Consider the following 13,802-nt stretch of genomic DNA (forward strand, 5'->3'; position numbering starts at 1 on the left):
TCAGTCCACAAGGCTGGATGTCTCAGTAGTCCCAATCTGGTGCTGAAGGTCTGACAAATTCCAAAATATCAGCTAGTCTTCAGTCTACAGCAGCAAGATGAACTCACCAGCGAGAGAGAAGGCAAGCCGCAAAAAGCCCCGCGTTCTCCTCTGCCTTGGTCTTTTATACCGGCTGCCATCAGAAGGTAATGCCCACATTTAGGGTGTGTCTTCCGGCTTTAGATGATCCAATCAAGAAGATCTCTTTCATCTCAGATCAAGTCAAGTTGACACCCAGGATTAGCCATCACACTCAGATTCAGGTAATGGATCTGCTCTTCTGTAATCACACTGTTACAGAGTCTTCCTTAAAGAATGTTCTCTAACCATCACTCTCTATAACCAGCTGTGGTTAGAGTGCACTATCATATGAGTTTCATGTGACTCATGTGTTAACAAAGGAAGCACTGTGGGAGCATTTAGCACAATTTCTATGAAAACAGGCACACAACCTATAAATAACTACATGCAATATTTAGCCAGTCAGTGTGAGCACGTTCCATGATGGACCTGGGCACACGTGAGACTGGAGAAGGGCAGGTTCTTTATGATCATATGGATTTGGAGGATGCTTTTGCTCAAGGCTTTTGAGGGCAGATGAGACAGGACTCTAGCCTAATTTTTTTATCTTACAGTTTCTGGGTTCTTCCCAAGAGCTACAACTGCCTCGATTCACTTCCTCTTACCACGAACCTCCAAGAGAGTAGAGATGGGGCTGAACACTTTGGCGATTTGCTATACTGTCCCTGACACTCTGACTTTGGGCATCCCAGTCCCAGGAAGGCAGTATTTGGAGCACTGCTCTCTGGTATATATGAAACACCAAAGCCCAAGAATGACAGTACCCCTTTAGTTTTCAGAGTAGCAATAGAGGAGCCCCAGACACACCCTGAGGTACAAAACCCTCTTCATTTACTGACCTCGGAGGTATTGCTAATAAAAGCCTGCTTGAAAAGCCCCAGGTGTTATGCTATAGACTCTTTAAATCAGAGTTCCTTCTGTCTCACCAGCTTTAGCTTAAGGCCATTGTCAAGGAACCTTCCAGGTTTGTTTCTCCATTTGCTGTGATACTTTCCCTTCTTTGTATGTGCAGTCCGCTTGCATGTTGCTTCACACTAAGCCCCTGGTTCAACTGAGACTCTTGGATGTGAGCATCTAGCTCAGCTGTGGGGTTCTCTGGTTTCCCTCACCTGCCTCTGCGGAACACTAAGAGCAGAGGAGCACATTAAAATATAGCACAGTGGCTAGACAGGAGTGGAAACAAAATTCCCTGGGAAGTAGGGAGAGACAGGCCTGGATAATAATGACCCTTAAATTCTCAAAGAAGAATTGCCTCTTATTTGGTTCTGAAGAAATCCAGGCCTGAGGATCACAAGTTGTGGGAGGAAGACGAACAACTCCATTTATCTCTTGTATTAATTACTTTTCTTATTACTGGGACAAATGCTGACAAGAAGCAATTTAAGGAAGGAAGGGCTGATCTTAGCTTACACTTCCAGGGGATATAGTCTAGCATGGCAGGGAAGGCATGGCAGCAGGAACGGAGGCCAGATGGTCACATTGCATCTGCATCAGCAGTGAAGAAGCAGCTAGTGAACAGCAAATGGCCAGGGCTATAAACCCTGAAGGCTTACCCTCAGTGACCCCACACCCTCCAGCAAGGCTCTACCATCTAAAGGCTCCATAACCTTCTAGATCAATGCCCCAGCTGAGGACCAGTGTTCAAACATGGGGGGGACATTTCACATTCAAACCTCATCAATAGCTCTACAGTTCTCATCATGAGTATCACATTGCAGCCTTAGTAGTTTGGACCCAAAACATCATAGCTGCCTTTCTCTGCTCTTGCACACTAGTGAACAGAAGAATGGAAATCACCCAACTCACCCAGCCTAACACCTACATCTTCCTGATCTCGTTTGTACCTGCAAATCATCAGTCTTCTGTTCTGCAGGCCAAGGCTACAGGTATTGGGTTCATTGTTAAGCTTAGAGGAAACGAACCAAGCAGGCTTACAAATGTTCCCTTACAGCAAGTACTTGTGCATGGCACACGGAGATTCTTGACACCAATCTGTAATTTTCCATCTAAAGGTTTTTCCAATGAGGAAAATTTAGTCACAGCAATGTCGCAAGCAAGCGAGGGTCTACCATGTTTTTGTTGTGGTTCTCTTTAACTTGGAAAATCCTTTTGAATCTGTTTCCATTTTGTGATCCAGGCGGTACAGATCTTTCATGCTACACACTGTTCGGATTCTTTTCTGACATGAATGGTGCTTAGAAGAAACTATTTCCTGAGCATTCAAATGCAGTATTTATTTGTAATTAATCTCCCCATTCAGATAATGATTGCTCCCCACTGTTACCCTTTCCAAAGTGGCGTCCTTAACATAACTGGCCACTTTGCGCCCCTGCTCAATGGTGCCCACGCACTGTCTGCAGGGGTCAGATGATGACAGTCCATCCCCCAATGAGGCCCAGTTAACACTGTCTAGAATCCCAGGGCATCCTCTCACCAGTGTGAGTACTGGACACAGCTGGCCATTCCTTCCATGAAGATGCCTCAGTGGAAATTAGGAATGAGTAAGACAGCCAAGAGTTTCAAATTCCACCATTCCTAAAACACGAGGTCCTCTTTTCTTGAGTGTTATTACATTAGAGCTCTTTAGAAATAAACCCAATCCTCCCCCAAGATAAGACCCAATGCTCAGGTTACTGTCTGCAGCCGTCTCCTTTTTATATCCCATGTACTTTCAGCTATGTTATGACTCTAGGGTGAATCTTGAACATTCGGATCTCTTTTTCTCCCATGAAAGCTAACATGCTCCAAGAAAGCAGACACTTGACTCGTAGCTCCTCTGTCCTGTCTCACAGATGTTTCTCTGACAGGAGTGATGGTGATGGAATCCAGGTTGCTTATCTTCCCTCTCAGTTTGCACGGAAGGTCCTGAGGCTGCTGTTATGAAGTCACTTCAATGTCACATGGACAAAGTATGTCTACATGACAAAGCAACCTAGCAGGTGGGACCAGATAATGGTCACTGAAGCCAAAGGGACTGTGACAACTGTCTTAAAGACAAACTCCCCTCAAAGAGGACAGTTAAGGCACAATCACAGTCACAATACCAGTTTGAACACTTTCTAAATTGTAGGTCCTTTAAATAGAAACGATCCAAATAGATCTGGAATTCATATGGATTATTCAGATTAGCCTTTGTTTTGTTTTCTATTGTTTTTCTGGGAAATTATTGCTATAATGAATGTTCAAATATTGTTCTGTCAAATAAATATAAATCAGTTTATTCATCTTCTATCCATTCATTCATGGAGTGTGCCCTGTGCACCTGCTCTGTCCCAGGCATCACCCCAGAGTCTAGGGATGTGCAGCTACTGAAACGGCCACACACAGCATGAGAAAGAGAGAAAGCCAGGAAAAAAACGATGTAGAATCCAGAAGGAAAAGAGGAAAACAAGCAATGTAGTTGGGCTGGAGGCTGCCTATGATGAGCCGGGCATGGGAGTCCTCTCTGAGGGCGTGGTGCAGAATCAGAGCTGAAAGATGAGAGGGAGCTGGTCATGCAAATTCAGATCTATATGTCTGCAGAGAGGAAAGGCTGAGAGATGGGGTCTGCTTAGTCACATACTCTGCTCTGTAACTTTGAAATACATCCAGAGAAACAGAGAGCGTTGAATGACTGACAGATGAAAGGTTAGAGGGCTAGCTTAAAATGGGATAGAGAAAAGGTAGTAAGATATAAATAGAGAGTCGGAATGGTAAGTCCTATAGTGCTTTAACTTCTATATGTGTGAAAAATGTTGGGACATACTATTTAGAAAATGATGGCCATGGATCAGGACCTTACACTTGTTATTTTAAGTTAAATGATGCCAAGGGAATTTGAGGGACTGGAGAGATGGCTCAACAGTTAAACACCCTGGCTGCTCTTGCAGAGGACCTGTGTTCAGTTCCCAGCACTCACATGGCAGTTAACAATCACATATAACTCCAGTTCCAGGGGATCTGAAACCCTCTCCTGGCCTTTGCAGGTGTTGTACAACATGAGTGCCCTTATATACATGCAGGCAAAACACTTGCACACATAAATTAAAAATAGATTAATTTTTAAAAAGAAAATTTGAATAAATGTACTAAAATGTCAATAATATTTAGGAAAAAGTTACTTAAAATTTTCATTATATTAAAGGTTAGCAAAATTTTCCTGTAAAGAGATAAAAAGTAACTATTTGAGTTTTATGGAAAGGTAATTTCTGTCTCATATGCCCCTATCTCCAAAGTAACACAAAAGTAGCCACAGGTAGCTTGTACAGTGGGTGTGCTAGTGTCCCAGTCAAACAGCAGCAGGGGGCGTGACCTGTGAGCTATACTTCTTGATGTCAGTATTAGGTACAAAAGTGTTAATTCTTACACAAGTGCCAGAAATACTAGAAGTGAATAAAAACCATTGTAGTTAATACTCTTAAGGAAAGTCAATTAAATAAATTGTAGTTAATACAAGGAAATTCAGTTAAATAATTCTACAAATGATGCAATACTTTAAGGAAGTTTAGTCAGGTGAAGACTTTAGCTATTCTTTTATTAATTCTTTTTAAAAATTAATAATAATTATTAAATTTATCAGAAAGCAATTGTTTTTATTATTTTACTGATAGTGTGATTAGATTTATATTGAGGAGTTAAAAGCTTAAGGAATATAAGTTTTGAAAAGTTCGTTCTTAGTCTTTTGAACATTGACTTATAATCCAATTCTCTATAATTAACCCTTTCTTCATATATATCAAACATATCAAAACTTCACAAAGGGACTGCAGAAATGACTCAGTGGTTAAGAGCACTGACCGCTCTTGCAGAAGACCTGAGTTTAAATCCCAGCACTCACATATAGGTTAACAACGGTCCGTAACTCTACCTCTGGGGTATTTGATGCCCTATTCTGAGGGCACTGCACAACATGGGTGCACTTAAATACAGGCAGGCATAATTCTCATACACAAAAAATAAAAATAAAAAGTCACAGAAATACAAACTATAGTAGGATGTTGGCTTTGTTTAAGGTAAGATGTTAAGCTCTCAGAAAGACTTACACAAGGATAAGAACCATTGGATTGGGGTTTGTGAGATGATTACTGTGGCTGCTTTTGGAAAGTGGATTTGGAGTAGGGTAGCAAGAACAAAGAGATAAGTGTGGGGAGCACTGAATCCAGGACAGTGTGGATTTGGAGTAGGGTAGCAAGAACAAAGAGATAAGTGTGGGGAGCACTGAATCCAGGACAGTGTGGATTTGGAGTAGGGTAGCAAGAACAAAGAGATAAGTGTGGGGAGCACTGAATCCAGGACAGTGTGGGATGTGATGACACAGATGCAACATGTAACTCAACAAAACATCATGCAACTTGAGTAAGGAATCAAAGTCAGCTTCCAACCTTTGGCTTGAGCGTGTGTTTCCAAGAGGGAATTATCTTCTAGAAAGGTGGGAAGCCCAAGAGAGAAGCAGCCTGGATGGTACCTGCCTGTTGGACACTATCAGCAATCTAAAGGCAGTCTGGGCCACCCTGGGTGATGGGTGGGAATGCAGCCTGGGCTCTTGTTTCCATGAGGTAGTCCAAGGACTGCACCCCTCCTTTGCTGCCCACCGTCATCTGGGAGTTAAATTGTCCTGTGCAGGGTTTTGTAGCCATATGCATCAAGTGCTTGTCTTGCTGTGGCAATGAAATACTTGGCAAAAACCTTACAAAACAACTTGAAGAAGGACCGAAGACAAAGGTTTATGTTGGCTCACAGTTTGAAGGTACAATGCATCGTGGCAGGGAGTCAGGGCAGCAGGAGTTTGGGGCAGCTTGTTACATTTACAGAGTCAGGAAATAGTAATGAGTACTAGTACTCAGTTAGCTTTCTTCTTTTTATGCAGTCTGGGACCTCAGCCCATAGAACGGTGCTGCACACATTTAGGGTAGGTTTTCCTACCCAGTTAGTCTAATTTTGATTATCCCTCACAGACATCCCCAAAGCCTGGTCTCTTCAGTGATTCTAGACTTTGTCAAGTTGACAGTAACAACTGTCATACCATCAGAAGAACAAAGGGTCATGGAAGGCGAGCTCCGGGAATGTTTCAAGTCATCAACTACACAAAGCCACAAGCCAGGAACCTTGCAACTGGGGGTCGGCTCCCTCTTTGGATTGAAAGCAATCAACAACTCATGCTCCACATCCAATTAAGTGTTGAGCAGGCATTGCACCCAACTCTGCTGCTCTGGGAGAGTCAGGTTGGAGGTATGCCCTTAATTTGATGATATGGTTAATGAGGAATTTAATGAGGCGAATGGCGATCCAGGGCATTTTCTTTTACAATTTGTTGCAGAAACCAGTGTGACTTTCTGTTACAGACTCCTTTAGCATAAAGGGATTTGCAGGTGTCTTCCACTTGGATGCCCACCAGCCTGTGAGCTTTGGCCAACCTTCTGGTGTTTGAAGACAAGTACATGGGTTAAGGCAAGCTGTGATTACTCAGTAGCCCACAGCTCTGTACAGGGACACTGTGAAAATCCTAAGATCAAAGCAGAAGAACGATATCAGGAGATCTATGGAGCCGTCCTAGTTTGGTTTCTATTGCTGTGATAAAGGATTCTGGCCCAAAACCAACTTGGGGAGGAAAGGGTATATTGCATCTTACACTTCCAAGTCATAGTCCATCTTTGACTGAAGTCGTACAGGAACTAAGGACAGGAATTTGGAAGCAGCAATTGGCTCATGATCACAGAAGAATTCTTCTTCCTGTCTTGCTTTCCTGGCCTGTGCTCAGCCTGCTTTCTTTTTTTATTGGATGTTCATGATTTTCATACAATGTAGTCTGATAGCAGTTAAATCCCCTCCCCTCTCTATACCTCCCTCCACAGACCCCACCCAATTTAATGTACTCTCATAGACATATCTATATATAATATGACCTATAGAGTCTGATTTGTGTCCCCAAATGCCCTTCAGTATGGGTCAGTCCACTGGGCCCACCTAGAGTCCCATCCCTATGAGACATTGTCTCTCCCCCTCCCAGAAGCCAATAGTTGCCAAAAGTTCCTTAGGTTGAGTTGGGTTTCTTATCCCCTTCCCCATGTCTATGCTGGGATTTTGTCTGGTTTGAACTTGCATAGGTCACTAGCCCAGGGGTGGCACCACCCACGTGGGGCCCTCCCATATCACTCAACAATCAAGAAAATACCCCACTGACATGGTCACAGGCCAGTTAAACAGAAGAAGCTCCCCAGCCAAGGTTCCCTCTTCTCATCTGTGTCATGCTCATCTGTGACATTCACCATAAGGTTTGAAATGGTAGAAGGCGGTTTTCAGGCGATCTTGGGAAAGGAAAACCTGGTGTTTCTGCCTTGGCCTATCTTAACTCCTTTAATATAATTTTAGGAGGTGATGGGAATAAGAGAGATCTAAAAATTGGGCCAAATCAAGAATTTTTACATGTCTTGTGGAGAATTTAGACTCTCAGGAGTTTGGTTTGAACACTAAAGTTTGTCCCACTGCCTATGATTTGAGATAAAACCTCTCATTCTCTCTCACAGGGGACCTCTGGACACATATGGGCAGGCACACACATATCCAGGCTGGCCTGAATGCAGATTCTGTGTGTCAGCTGCTGGAATGAGGAGTGCTGGGAGCTGAGGAAGCATCGTTTCTGAAAGTGTCCTGATGGTGCCCAGAGGTTGGTGTGCACAGTGGACTGAAGGGGGAAAGTACTGTGCTTGTGAGCTCAGATATCATCCAGTCAGGCAGGGTTCAGACAGGAGAAAAGGAAATCTCTCTTCTCTCTCTCTCTCTCTCTCCCTCTCTCTCTCCTCTCTGTCTCCTGGAGCATGGATACCTCTCTTCTATCTTTGAGTATCAGAAATCCAGGCCCTCTTCCCGTGACTCCAGTTGAATAGGATTAGTGGACTACTCTGCCTTACACAGCAGCCCACTCCACCATAACATACTTGAAACTTCTTGTTTTCTAAGCAGCGCCCTCCACATGAGGAAGCACACAGTAAGAGGAGAGTCAGCTGAGTCCAACACCTGCCTCTGATCCAGCTTCACCCTTCCCTGCACCCTGACTCTGGTAAAGAAACTGTTTATCTAGGCCGTTACTTCCTCAGATGTAAAATATCTATGCTAAAAGAAGTAATTTTGTTAATATGTATGACTGTTAGTGTTAGGTGTGTTTTAACTTTTACTAAAAAGTAATCTATAGATTCTATAAGATCCATAGATTTTTCTGAGATGCTCCATGAAAAGTAGTGGTTCAAAGTCAATATTAAAAGGAAGAGGGAAAGAACATTGTGTGTTTCTGTGTATGTGTGTGTGTGTGTGTGTGTGTGTGTGTGTGTGTGTGTGTGCACGCGCGCACTAGGGTCTCCCTGTAGCCCCAGCTGGCCTGGAACTCACTAGATAGACCAGACTGGCCTTGAACTCACAGAGATCCACCTGCCTCTGCCTCCCTAGTGCTGGGATTAAAGGTGTGTGCCACCACATTCAGAAAGAACATTTTTATAAAAAAGGTTTGTGTGTGTGTGTGTGTGTATACGTGCTCATTTGCATGACTGTATCTGTGTGTACTGAATGTGTGTGGGTACTTGCGGAGACCAGAAGAGGTGTTGGATATTGTAGAGCTGGAGTTTCAGGTTGTTGTGAACCTCTTGATGTGGGTGCTGGGAACTGAACTGGAAGAGCAGGAAACACTCTTAAGTACAAGTCTTCTCTCTAGTCCCAGTGGGAAATAACTTTGCTAAATATTTATTCCATCTCCAATTAAAATGTTAAAGAAAGATGTTGAAAACAGAGATTCTTGATATCAGCTCTAGAAGACTGTGGAATGCCCAGAGACCTATGTGTCCTCAGGAACTGGGTGTTGCCTGGCGTCCAAAGTGGCTCTCATCAGAAAATACCTTTCTGTTGTTACCTGGAGGAAATGCACCTTTCATCCAGTCTCAAATTAGGAAAATGTCTATTTTGAGGAAGCGCTGTGGGGAAGTTGCCCAAGATTAGTTCCACGAAGACTTCAACTGTCTGGCAGAGGGAGCGGGAAGAAAACCCATCTGTGAGACCGAGAGGAAGCTCGGCCTAGCGCAGAGGGAATTGTGCGTTTGTCCACAGCCAAGCTTTCAGTGGACAAATGTGTGCAAGGGATATGGAATGGATACAGGGCTTCTCACAGAGGGACATGGGCTGTTGGTACCCCCCCACCCACTCAGGCAGAAAAGAGCCGAGCTCATTACTGCTCAGGATGATCTCATCCTCTGTCAGTTCCACCAGTCAAGTCCAAGGAAGGAATACAGCAAGCTTTCCTCTTAGAAGGGCAAAGCACAGGTCTGGGATGACCTCAGGCAAGAGTGTGGAGAGTTGCAATCAGACAGCTTATGGACCCTCTCAGCAACAACAGTGCCATTGTACAGGTTTTAATATTCCTACAAGAATGTGAATTTGTGAGGCAAAGTTCTTTTAAAGCAAGGTCTTCCAATTAAAAAAAAAAAAAAACCTATGCAGGAACACTGAAATATAAGCTTGCTAAATACTTGAGAGAAGACTCTTTAAAAATGTTCACTTTTTTTCAAATCTTCCGATGTTTGATGGCATTTTTGTTCTTTGTCAATGAATAAATCTTTACCTGGCTTGGATAAAAGGATTTGAGGGTCAGGCTAGGAGTAAAGTTTAGGCTAATAACTAACAGGATTATGAATTTATAAGAATATTGTTTGGAAATGACTTTGCCACCATTTCTAAGTGATAGTTAGATTTGAAGGGAAATTTGCTTGTGATTTAAATGAAGTAATTGTGTTATTTTTTCATATAAATTGACCTTTTTCTTTTACACTGTGAAGAACTCTCACCTACTGAACTTCCAGAAAGGAGAAGCCCAGATTTATTACAGGGACAAAGGACACGAAACACACAAAGTGAGTGAGTCACCTCCTCCGGTTCGCTACAAGGTCACCGTGTCCCACTTTGATTTTTCCCGTAAGGTTTAATTCATCTGGGTGCCAAGAAAAATGTGGTTGAGACTGTTCATCAACAAGTCAAACCACTGTGATGGGCCAAGAAGATGGTTAAAATTAAACCTGAGAAGAACATTCAGTATCCCTGGGGGCAGAGCCTGACTGGGAACAGGTACAGCTTCACCCCGCAGCATAGAAGGGTGCCACGGTAGTGGAACGGTCCGTTACCTTGATTATGATGATGGTCACACATGGAGTAGATCGAAAAGAACTTCAGACAGGTGGACATAAATATCAACCCATCCACACATTAGCATACTTAACTATATGCACGTGTATACATTAACACAGAGAAGCACACACATAATATGCATATATGAGAAGCACATTAGTATATGCATTCATATATGCAGATACACACAAACTCACATACATTAACTAGCACACACATAAATGTAAATACACATCTATACAAACATACATATTCACAAATGTAAAAAGGCATTCATTGATACACATACTCATACATGAAAGCAGATTACATCCAAACATACATGCACACACATATACGTATTCACAGATACACACAGTAGTTAGTTCTTGCAAAAACTGGTGGAAACATAGTATGACTCTGTGCAGTCTAGTTGGCAGAATTTTACCAACGTGAGGCTCCTGGATTTAATATTGTCCTGCACGCAGACGTTTTCACCATTTGGAGAAATGGTAAGAAAGAGACAGGAAACAATTTTACATTCCTGCAACTTCCTCAAAAATAAATAATTCAAAAGCTAATATCTAAAGAAGATTATGGTATTGAACCATATCAACTTTACTTTTAACCAAAATATAGCTTTCTATTTGATTAAAAAGTAGTCACAGCTGGCCATGGAGGCACGGGACTATAGTAACTGTGTGGCCAGTCACAGCTGGCCGTGGAGGCTCAGGACTATAGTAACTGTGTGGCTAACACAAGGAGAATAACAGATTTGAGGCCAGGCTGGGCTACATAGTGAAATTCTGTTTAAAAAAAAGAACAGAAAGAAAAAAATGTCACTATGGAAATTACAACGGAAAGTTTTTAAATGACACGTTCCAAATCTCCCCAGCAGCAGCTTGAAGAGAAAGTTGAACTAAACCCCGCACAAGCACTGCGGTCCTGTTACATACATACCTAAGATAACTTAGATATACCGAGGCTCACTAATGAAGCGCAACAATATACTATAATCAAAGTTGTATGCCTCCGTCTCCCTTGCACGCTCAGAACTTGCTGTGCACTTTTACTTTGTCACTTGGAGGAAGCGCCTTCTGGCTTCTTCTGGGCGTGTTCAAACCACCACTCTCATTTGGGCCTCCACAGGCATTGCACTACCTCAGTTGATCTCTGCTCAGTGGCTAACAGGTGAGTTGTGTTTGCAAGAGGAATGCACTGGTTGAAGGGCTTCTGTGTAGTCCTGGCGGGAAGGAGCGGGGCATGGAGAGTTCATGCAATTTAAAACTCATATCACTTATTTCTGGCTTTTTCAACTTACAGCCTTTAGACTGGGACTGATTGTGGACAACAAACCCTGGATGAGGGGACTGCTGGGCTCAGTGACTTCATGCCCCTGTGACAAAACGCCTGACTCAAACAACTGAAGGGGGTTGGAATTCCTTCCCGACAGTTTCAGAGTTCCAGTTGGTCACTGTGGGGGAAGTGGTGGATCAGAGCAGCTCACTAGGTTGCCGGGGTTGTGTAACTGAATGCAGGGGTCTCAGAAAGTTTGCCAACAGTGAAAAGTTGATGGATGCACCAGGCCCAAATGTTAATCCAAAATCAAACTGGCAGAACTTGCCCACGTTGCATTGTACAGTTTCATTGCAGGCTGGACTTGGAACACACAGCATGAGCAGTCTTCATACCTGCCCTATCACGCAACACCAATGAAGTCTCCCTGAAACACCTTGGATCAGATTCAAGGCTATTGTATGCTATGAATTGTAGTGATTTTACTACATGTGCAAGGTTTTCTGCTCTTAGAGAAACATACTTGTTTAATTACAGAAAACAAAGACTTTTAATATTTTCCAGCTATTGATCCTCACTATATATGGATCATATTATCTTTGGATTGTATGGTGTTGGGATGGTTGATTTAAAAATTTGCTGCTTGAATTAATGACTTGAGAGTCATTTTTAAAAAATTATTGAGTGGTGTTCTACAGGCCTCATGTCCCTGGATAGGCATCGCTGTCTCTAGGTTTAGGGAATTTCTTCTGTTATTTTACCGAAGATAGTTTTCTATGCCGTCACCATGGTATTCTTCTATGCCCATAATTTGAAGGTTAGGTCTTTTCACGGAGTCCCCAAAACTTTCTCCTGCTCCTTGCATACATGTTTTTAAAATTTCTCATGAACCTGTACTGAGTGATGTAATTCCTCCACTTGATTCTCCATCCCTGAGTCTGTGTTTTCAACATGATCCATTCTGGTAGTGAGGCTTTCCACTGGGGTTTAGAACTGGTTTGTCGTCTTTCATTTCCGGTGCCATTTCAGCACTTCGATCTCTGAATCACTTGGGTTAACTTCCTCAGTTCATCTCTCTGTCCTCTTTCACTTGTTGGACCAGAACTATAATCATTCTTTGGGATTCTTTGTCTGGAAGCTCCTCCAGGTCATTTTCATTGAGGGTCGTGACTGTGGGATTGTACTCTTTGGAGGAGGCATGTTACCTGATTTTTCATGTTGTTTTTACTTCTATGCTAGGATTTGTGCACCTGGAGTTAGTTTGCTATTTGAGTTTTTCTGTCCTTTTGTACAGGTCACCTTCTGTCAGCAGAGCTGATTATTATGCTCAGGAGGGGGGTACTTTATAGCAGGGTTGAGATGTTGAATTCTTCTGTTTGTCTGGCCCTAGTTGAGTAAATATTGACAACTGATATCTTCTTGGAGAGGGAAAAACAGTTTTCTTTAAGGGTGTGACACCTGGTAGGTTGACCAGGCTCCAGGGGATGGACCCACACCCAGGAGCATTTAGGCAACACAAATTAGACTCAATGGACCTTAAACAATAATAGAGAACATGAAGTGAGGGGTGAGGGGGGGGAGGTAGATGGTGGATGGATCTGAGAGGAGATGGGGAGGAGTCTTGTACTGAATGTATTAGGAAAGTAGAAATAAAGAGTGACTTTGAAATGAAACTAGAAACTTGATATGACACTGTGTGAAGTAGATAAGTAGATAAGAAACTAAGTTGTAACCTAGGAATTTATTAGAAATTTATTAGGAATTTAGAAATTAGAAATTAAAGATTAATATTAACTCTGTAAACTCTGAAACCAAATTGAACATTGCTGTGACACTGTGTGAAGTAGAAGCTAAGTTGTAACCTAGCAACCAAGCAGAACCTGTGAGAGTTGAGTGCCTGTGTGTTGGTGATAAGTGACCACATGGTGTGAGCCATATCTCAAGAAACAGCTAAAGTTACTGATGTAAGTCAGAAGGACTCCAGCTAAAAGAGAAACATATAAAATCTGGCTGCTCCAGAACTTCATTGATGCTTGGCTACAGGACACTCTGACTCGGTGGGCCTCAGCCGGCGCATCGCCCAAGACCTGAGACCAGCCTGAACTCTGCCTGAAGCTCTGCCCAAGACCAGACCAGACCGGAGCCTCGCCTGAGACCTGATCGAGGACCTGAGCCTGAGAGCCAGACTGACGGGAGTCTGCCACGACCGACCGAATGTGATCAGAACCTGCGAGAGACAGCTCCACAGCCGGGAGAGTGCACCAATC

Source organism: Nannospalax galili, unplaced genomic scaffold, assembly GCF_000622305.1.
Source record: "Nannospalax galili isolate Female #2095 unplaced genomic scaffold, S.galili_v1.0 scaffold197, whole genome shotgun sequence".
Classification (NCBI taxonomy): Eukaryota; Metazoa; Chordata; class Mammalia; order Rodentia; family Spalacidae; genus Nannospalax; species Nannospalax galili.